This window comes from Electrona antarctica (genome assembly GCF_951216825.1).
Source record: "Electrona antarctica genome assembly, chromosome: 3".
NCBI lineage: Eukaryota > Metazoa > Chordata > Actinopteri > Myctophiformes > Myctophidae > Electrona > Electrona antarctica.
Genome location: NC_136808.1, coordinates 9,114,601 through 9,122,957, shown reverse-complemented (window position 1 = coordinate 9,122,957; position 8,357 = coordinate 9,114,601).

Below are 8,357 nucleotides of genomic sequence, written 5' to 3'. Positions count from 1 at the left end.
GTAGGAGCCTGACCAGTTTGTTTTGGGAAGTCTGGAGCCTGGTTTTAAGGGCCTTTGAGGTGCTGTGGTACCAGGAGGTGCATGCATAGTCAAAGAAACCCTGTACAAGGGCTCCTGTTAAGGTCTTCAAGGTGTTTTTGTCGACCAGTGAGGAGATCCTGTAAAGGAATCTTGTTCTATGGTTGACCTTTTTGATTACGTTGGTGGCCATTTTATCACCGGAAAGATTAGCCTCCAGGATGGAACCTAGGTAGGTAATTTCATCTTTACGTGTGATAACATTGTCACCCACTCTAACCAAGAAGCCATTTGCCTTGCTGAGATTACTATTAGAACCAAAGAGAATGGATTCAGTTTTTCCCAGGTGTAAAGATAGTTTGTTATCAGCGAGCCAGGTGCAGATTCTACCGAGTTCGGAGCTGAGGGCCTTTTCAACCTGCAGTTTGTTCCTGTCCGAGACTAGCAGTGCCGAGTCATCTGCGAACAGGAACAAGTTGCAGTCACAAGCTGAAGTCATGTCGTTAACATATATTAGGAACAGTAAAGGCCCTAGTATGCTCCCTTGTGGAACGCCACAGCTCACTGGGAGGGGGGGGGGACAGTGTTCCATTCACCTCCACCATCTGTTCTCTCCCCTCCAGGTAGGATTGCATCCAGCTCACTGATGTGCTATCGAAACCAATTGCTTTTAGCTTGTTAACCAGTATGGAGTGGTTCACGGTGTCAAAAGCCTTTTGGAGGTCCAGCATGACCATGCCGCAGTATTTGCCAGCATCCACCTCATGTTTGATGTGGTCGCTCAAATAGAGAAGGCATGTGTCAGTGGAGTGGGACGTTCTGAAGCCAGATTGGAACTCGTACATTAATTTATTAGTGGCAAGATACTTTTCAACCTGTTCATAGACTATTTTTTCCATCACTTTCGAGATGGAGCTTAGAATAGAAATAGGGCGGTAGTTGCCGGGGTCTAATTTACTCCCTTTCTTGTGCAAGGGGGTTACTTTGACCAGTTTGAAATCTTGGGGGACCTGTCCCTGTTTGATGGAGAGGTTTACTATGTGGGTGATGATTGGAGCTATAGAGATGGCTGAGCCTCTGAGAAATTTGGAGGGAATATTGTCATGGCCTGTGGCCTTGTGGGGTTGGAGGGCACTCAGTTTCTTAATTATTGTTATTTTGATCAACATTTGCCTGTTTGTCTCTCTTAATGGTACCAACACATCAATACAGCATGGAATTGTGGACAAAATCTTATCGTTAACTATAACATATTTGGGTGTGATGAATTGATGAAATGACGAATTGAAAATGGAGGACCCTGATGTAAACAAGTCCTAGTGCTTTTTCTGTTTTTATTTTCACTTAGAGGTTTTTATATTGATCTGTTACCATTCTGCAATCAGTTAATACAACTAAAATTAAATTCAAGAAGTAGGCTACCAGTGTATACTCTCTGCTGCCCCATCTGGCGGAGTCAGGTTACCTAGATGGTGCAGTGCGAGTGAAATATTTGTGGCTGTACGAGTCAATACTTTTCAAGCTGTTCTCCGGAACTTAATGCATAGATTCATGTGTCACTTGGATGAGTCTGTGAATAGCATCATCATCAGTTTAAATAACCCTGTCAAAAGCTGCATGACACTCCTCTAGCCTTAGAAGACATTGGCTTAAAAGCCTTTATTTATAAATATCACAAATGCCTGTATAACATGTACATTTGGTTTTTTATTGGATGTATATATGTAATTGTATTTGTATGTTTTTCTATGGACCCTGAGTCTGCAATAAAGGCATTCATTCATTCATTCATTCATTCATGCATGCATTCATTCATGCATGCATGCATGCATGCATGCATTCATTCATTCATTCATTCATACTCCACTCAACTTCCATGAGGTGTAATTAGTTACATTATAAGTTGTTTATTTCACTCTCTTTTTTTGTACCAAACTAAACATACCGAAAGGATCTTGTCTGTTTATTTGCAGCAGGTGTGTGTGGAGGGGGCGTGGCTACCTGAGGATTTCAATTTTGGGTGTGTTTCATTTACCCTTTCTGTGCATGCTTGCCTTTACAGTCTATGATGCTGGCACACATTAAAACCTAAATGAAACACACCCGCAATTAACGTGATTCCTTTCAGCTGTGTTTACTAGTCATAAAGATAAAGCTTTGCACAGGTTTGCCACATGTCATTCAACATCCACCCTGCTGGAACCCACACATTGAGTGACTTCATTTTTATTTTCCTTGCACCACAGTTTGAGGTAAGAAGAAAAGTTATTAATGTAATCAAATGTCAGATTCTTCACTTGTTAACCCTGTGTATAATTATATATTAGTATTTTCAAACTGTGTGCTATCGTGTGGAAACTCATGTTAGATTTACCACTTGAAGCTTAGTGTTCTTATTCTGAGGGCAAACATTCTGCAACTTAACAGATCTACAAAGCCCAATCACTATGTAGAACTGCCAGTGGTGGAAAAAGTACTTTTAAAAATATAAAATATCTATACTGCAATGTAGAAATATTTAATCTGAGACATACTTGAGTAAAATTACAAAGTATTGGTATCAAAATGCACTTTAAAGGGATAGTTTACAATTTTTGAACTTAAGTTGTATGAAATACTTGCCATTTACATAGTGGTTGCAAAGGTATATTGATTGCCCGAGTCCCGTGGTGGGAGTTCTGCTCTGGTTTTGGTCAATATTAAGTATGTAAAACTTGCACATTTGTATTGTTGCCCTATTTCTAAAATATTAGCGCAACTTTCGTTCAACTTTGACCCATCTATCACATGGAACTATACATCGGTCAACAATGAACGAAAGTTCATGGTAGAAATAGGTCAACAATACAAATGCTAGTTTTGTGAATTAATATAGCCTACTTTTAATGCGTGCCCCCACAAAATGACCGGTAATAGCCTACTTAAAGGACAACTTTAGTTTTTTTCAACCACGGTTCATGTTTTAGGTTATTAGAGAAAGTAAAAGATGACTTTTTTCCATTTGCTGCTTTCTTTCATTTTAGGGATTTTAGCTGTTTTTTACAGGGGGGCGGGGGCATTCGAGCATGGTGCTAAATACATGTTTTTTTTTTAACAAAATATTATGGAGATTTATTTATTTTTTATTTACTATAGTCCTAATAAACCCCAGGAAATTACATCTGGCCACAAATAAATCACAGGATCTACTGAATGTGAAGGTAGCCTACTGGGGGGAAGCCACACTGTGTCATAGGCTCAATGTCAGTTTGACACATTCAGTAGATCTCGTGATTTGTGGCCAGATTAAATTTCCTGGGGTTTATTAGGACTATAGTAAATAATTAAATAAATCGCTATAAAATGTTGTAAAAAAATACATATTTAGCCCCATGCTCGAATGCCCCCGCCCGCTGTCAAAAACAGCTAAAATCCCTAAAATGAAAAAGCAGCAAATGAAAAAAAACAACACTCATCTTTTAGTTTCTTTAATAACAACCTAAAACATGAACCTTGGTTGAAAAAAAGTTGTCCTTTATTATTTCACCAAAGCCATGAGCAGTACTCCCACCACGGGACTCGGGCAATCAATGAATACAGTTGCAACCACTATTAATGGCAAAAATAGCTAAAGTTAAAAAATTCTGAACTATCCCAAGTACTTATGCAGAAACTCCCATTTCACATTCAAATGTATAACTACTGAAAATTGGAAATGCTCAGTAAAGTGAAGATTTTCTTTTGGTACTTGAGTACAGTAAAATGTAGTTGGCTATTTTACACCAGTGCTTGTTTTTGCTATACACTAAATATTGTTGCTGAAAATGGATAATCTACAAGCTCCCAGGTGTTGTAATTGTAACTCTGAGTTTGTCTTGACTATTGGCTATCTTCACTGACTGTTAGCCCTGAAATGGGGACACTAGGGCTAAATGTATATTCAACTGAAATGGGTTTAAGAGCCATTCATATCGTAAATGCTTTGTTTGTCTTCTCTCTATCCAGATATGGCAACTGCCTGATTTCGTTTTACAGGCAAGCACTTGGTCTGTGAGATCTGTCTGGATGTGGTCACTGAGCCGGTCACCACACCATGCGGACACAACTTGTGCAAGGCGTGTGTTTAATACTACTACACGTTATCTGGCCTCGAAGACGGTTTCTGCAAGAACCATCACAGGCTCATTGGCCTTTACTGTAAGACCGACCAGGCATGCATTTGTGGTGGTTGCATGGAAACGGACCACAAAAATCACCACATTGTACTACTCGACACAGAATATGAATCCAAACGTGTAGAAGTCCAGAGTGCGATAAATGCACGATCACAGAGGCTCGGTGAGCTCACTGTGTGTGCGGTGCCTGGGTTAAGGGTCACCTCCACAACCCAGTCCTTCAGCCTCAGCAGATTTCCTGATCCAGACGAGCTGCACATCTGCCGACGCAGGTGGTATCGAGCAGTTTGAAGTCAACCACGACGTTCTTCAGGTCCTTTAGAGCGGGCAGGCTTGACAACAGGACACGGTGATGGTAATCGACAAGGCGATGGTGTTGCTCCGAGTCATCACTGTTCTTGGCGAGCTCGGCAATTTCCATGTTCAGTTCTGTAATGAAACCAAGGGTTAACGTCAGGCAAGTTTTACTTTGATGTCCAGGTAAATGGAAAGACTAGTTGGGCTGTAGGAGTGGCGATAGCATCTCTTAACACTGATCGTGTTTTAAATGATGGTGAGTGGCTTCTCCTTCACCAACAAATTGAACTCTGATGACACTGAGCCATGTGCACGATAGCAGCCACCATCCAGCACAATGACCCAGCATTGATTCGCAATGATTCCTAACGGACATGCTCACAGGATTCCTTCTGTTACTTGTTTTGTGTGGAGATTGTCACACCCCTGTCTCAGGCGGGGTAATATGAACACCAGGAATGGCAAGGCAACGCAGTTGGGCAGAGTTTTAACAGTGGTTTTATTTCCCAAAGTGCATAAGAAGTGGCAAAAATACAGAGGAGACCAAATGCCTCCTCAGAGAAACAGTTCTCCTCAGCTCCAGACAGCAGGCCAGACTGACTGACACTGCCATCTCCCAGAGCTATATACCCCCCTGGCTCCTCCCACAACACAGGACCAAATTAAAAGGGGTTAACATGTTACAGTATAGGTCAAAAGGCAGTTATATACATTAATTTCAATGAGCTTGTAGCTCTTCTATTTCTTAAAGTCCTTAGTTCTCCCAAGTCCTCTTCCAACGTCATTTTAGATGCCAATGTCCCTCGGCGACAAGCAATCCTCCCTACCTCTAGACAGGAGTTGGTTTGGCCCAACTTGGCCCATTAGTGCTGTGCTGTCCCCTATTTAAAGTGACAGGACCCCTTAGTAACTGTTTGAGAAATTATGGTGAAACTGTGGTGAGAGCTGTTTGCTTGTAGTAGTGTTTGTCCATACCCTACCTAAACAGTGCACGCTACTGAAAGGCATGTACAAGCAAACAGACAGTGACAGGGTGGGGTCACACTGTCACGGAGATGGCGATGGAGAGATATATATATATATATATCGTCTCCTCTAGCTTTTCCCCTGCTATCAATCTGATGTTTTAACCTCCTCTAGCTTCCTCCTGATAGAGATATATATATATATATATATATATATATATATATATATATAGTTGCGTCTCCTCTAGCTTCCTCCTGCTATCAATCTGATGTTTTAACGCAACACAGTTGCGTCTCCTTCTCTAGCTTCCTCCTGCTGTCAATCTGATCCTGATGTTTTAATCCCAGCTGCATCTACAGCTTCTCCTCCGCCAAGCGCTCAGCACGAAGCTTGTCGTTCTTCTCCTATAGATAGATAGATGGGGATATATATATATTTATTATTTACATATCATATATATACAAATTATTGCCAGGAATATGGGCACGTCGCTGCTGTGTGCAGAGGAGTTAGTAAATGTTAGTAATTCCACTTCCCCCTCTTCGAAAGCTGCCGCCATCCAAAACCTCCCGTCGACTCCACTCCCGTTCAACGCTCCTCATATATATATCGTCTTGATTGCTTTAAAGAGTGGAAATTAATGTTGATTGTTGAATCTGATCCTGATGTTTTAATCCCAGCTGCATCTACAGCTTCTCCTCCGCCAAGCGCTCAGCACGAAGCTTGTCGTTCTTCTCCTATAGATAGATAGATGGAGATATATATATATTTATTATTTACATATCATATATATACAAATTATTGCCAGGAATATGGGCACGTCGCTGCTGTGTGCAGAGGAGTTAGTAAATGTTAGTAATTCCACTTCCCCCTCTTCGAAAGCTGCCGCCATCCAAAACCTCCCGTCGACTCCACTCCCGTTCAACGCTCCTCATATATATATCGTCTTGATTGCTTTAAAGAGTGGAAATTAATGTTGATTGTTGAATCTGATCCTGATGTTTTAATCCCAGCTGCATCTACAGCTTCTCCTCCGCCAAGCGCTCAGCACGAAGCTTGTCGTTCTTCTCCGATAGATAGATAGATGGAGAGATATATTTATATATAAAAATTATACTCAAAATGGAACTGGCAATTCATTTTGGTATATTCAGTTGTCTTAATCTTGAGTTTGTTTTAATAAAAGCTTTATATTTGAAGAAAACATGGATATTATTGAAGCAACTACAGCTACACATTTTAATTTTTGCATGGCTTCTGGGATCATTGCAGTGGCATAGTGACCTGATAAAGGTCACGCAATATGGCAGTCGGTGACGCAGCAAATGGGGACTAAAAAGTCTGTCTAGGTCTGTTTCCAGGGGAGTCTCCAGCAAAAGTAGTTGATGTAGCATCACATTCATCTTAACCACTTAACCACTTAATCCGCTCTCAAAGGGCACCTACGGATGGCTGCAATTCGAAACTGGCCCCCGTAAAATCTGAATCCCCCCCCCCCCCCCTTTTCCCCTCACTGTATATGTTTATTTTCCCTTTTTACCTCCATTATGATGAATTCCTGTACTGTTCTTTGTCTATATAGAAGTGTATTTGTATGTCTCTTAATGTTTTGATAAATTGAACATGGTGGACCCTGTTGTAAACAAGTGTAATGCTTAATTGGGTCGTCCACTCACAGTTAACAGCCTTTGTATTGAGTTTGTGCTTGAAATGTACTGTAATTCTGCAAACTGTTAATACAATTTTCAATCAATCAATATTTTTTATGATTGATCCATAAGTAACTATGTATTTTGTTTAGTGTATCATTGTGTATGTACATTTTGTGAGTGTCTTGTAAGCCTGTACGGGCTGGGCATCTTATGATGTACGACACTTTAATAAAAACTATCTATCTTAGACTGCTTTTTCTGATTTATCCCCTTAGCGGTTTTTGCATTGACTTGTACCTTGGACTCAATCAATCAGGTCATCCAGGGTCGAATGCTGCTGAACAGGATTGTAGCATATTAATACCACTAGAGTGTGCTGTTGGTTGTTGAGCATAATGAACAGCTCACTTTAGGCTATATGCTTAAAATAAAATTATATTACTTTTGTTTGCCTAAATTTGCCTAAACAATGAATATGATATTGACTGAATGAAATATAAAACTTACCGTATATTGTGATATCGTTGAAATGACTGAGGTGGTCCATGCCTGATGCCATTTGATATCACAGCTCTCAGACCCACACCTTTTCCCCTCACTATGTTTTCCCCCCCTTTTTACCTCCTTTATGATGATTTCCTGTTTTTGGCTATATAGAGTGTAGCCTATATTTGTATGTCTCTAAATGTTATGATGAATTGAAAACGGTGGACCCTCTTGTAAACAAGTGTAGGCCTATAATGCTTATGGTGTCATCCACTCAGAGCCAATGAGGGGGGAAAGGGGTGGGGGGGTTCAGATTTTACGGGGGTCTGCACTCTGCAGTTTCGAATTGTGCCCTTTGAGAACAGTTTTGAAGGAGTCAAGGGATTCGCATTTCTTAATGACTGTTGGTCTGTCTGTCTGACCTTTCTAATGGGCAGTAGTCCTGGGGTAAAGCATTGTTAATTTTCTTTTTTCATTCTGTGACTATTAAACTAACTAGTAACTAGTATACTGTTATTTAGTGAAACATGACAAACTTCAACCTGTGTTTTGTTGTGCTCCAAGCATTCACCCCAGAGCCACGGATCTTACACTTCTCCTCGGGTCGGTATTAGCGCCCGTACCTTCCGGGTCGTCCAACAAGGAGTATTTTAATCTGATCGGTGGCCATGCATTTTCTCCGTTTTCTACGCGACCCTATCGGTTGGGAGGTGTACTGCACGCTGATACACTACTTTATGTTGGGGGGGAAATGACCACCGATCGGATTAAAATGCTCTTTGTT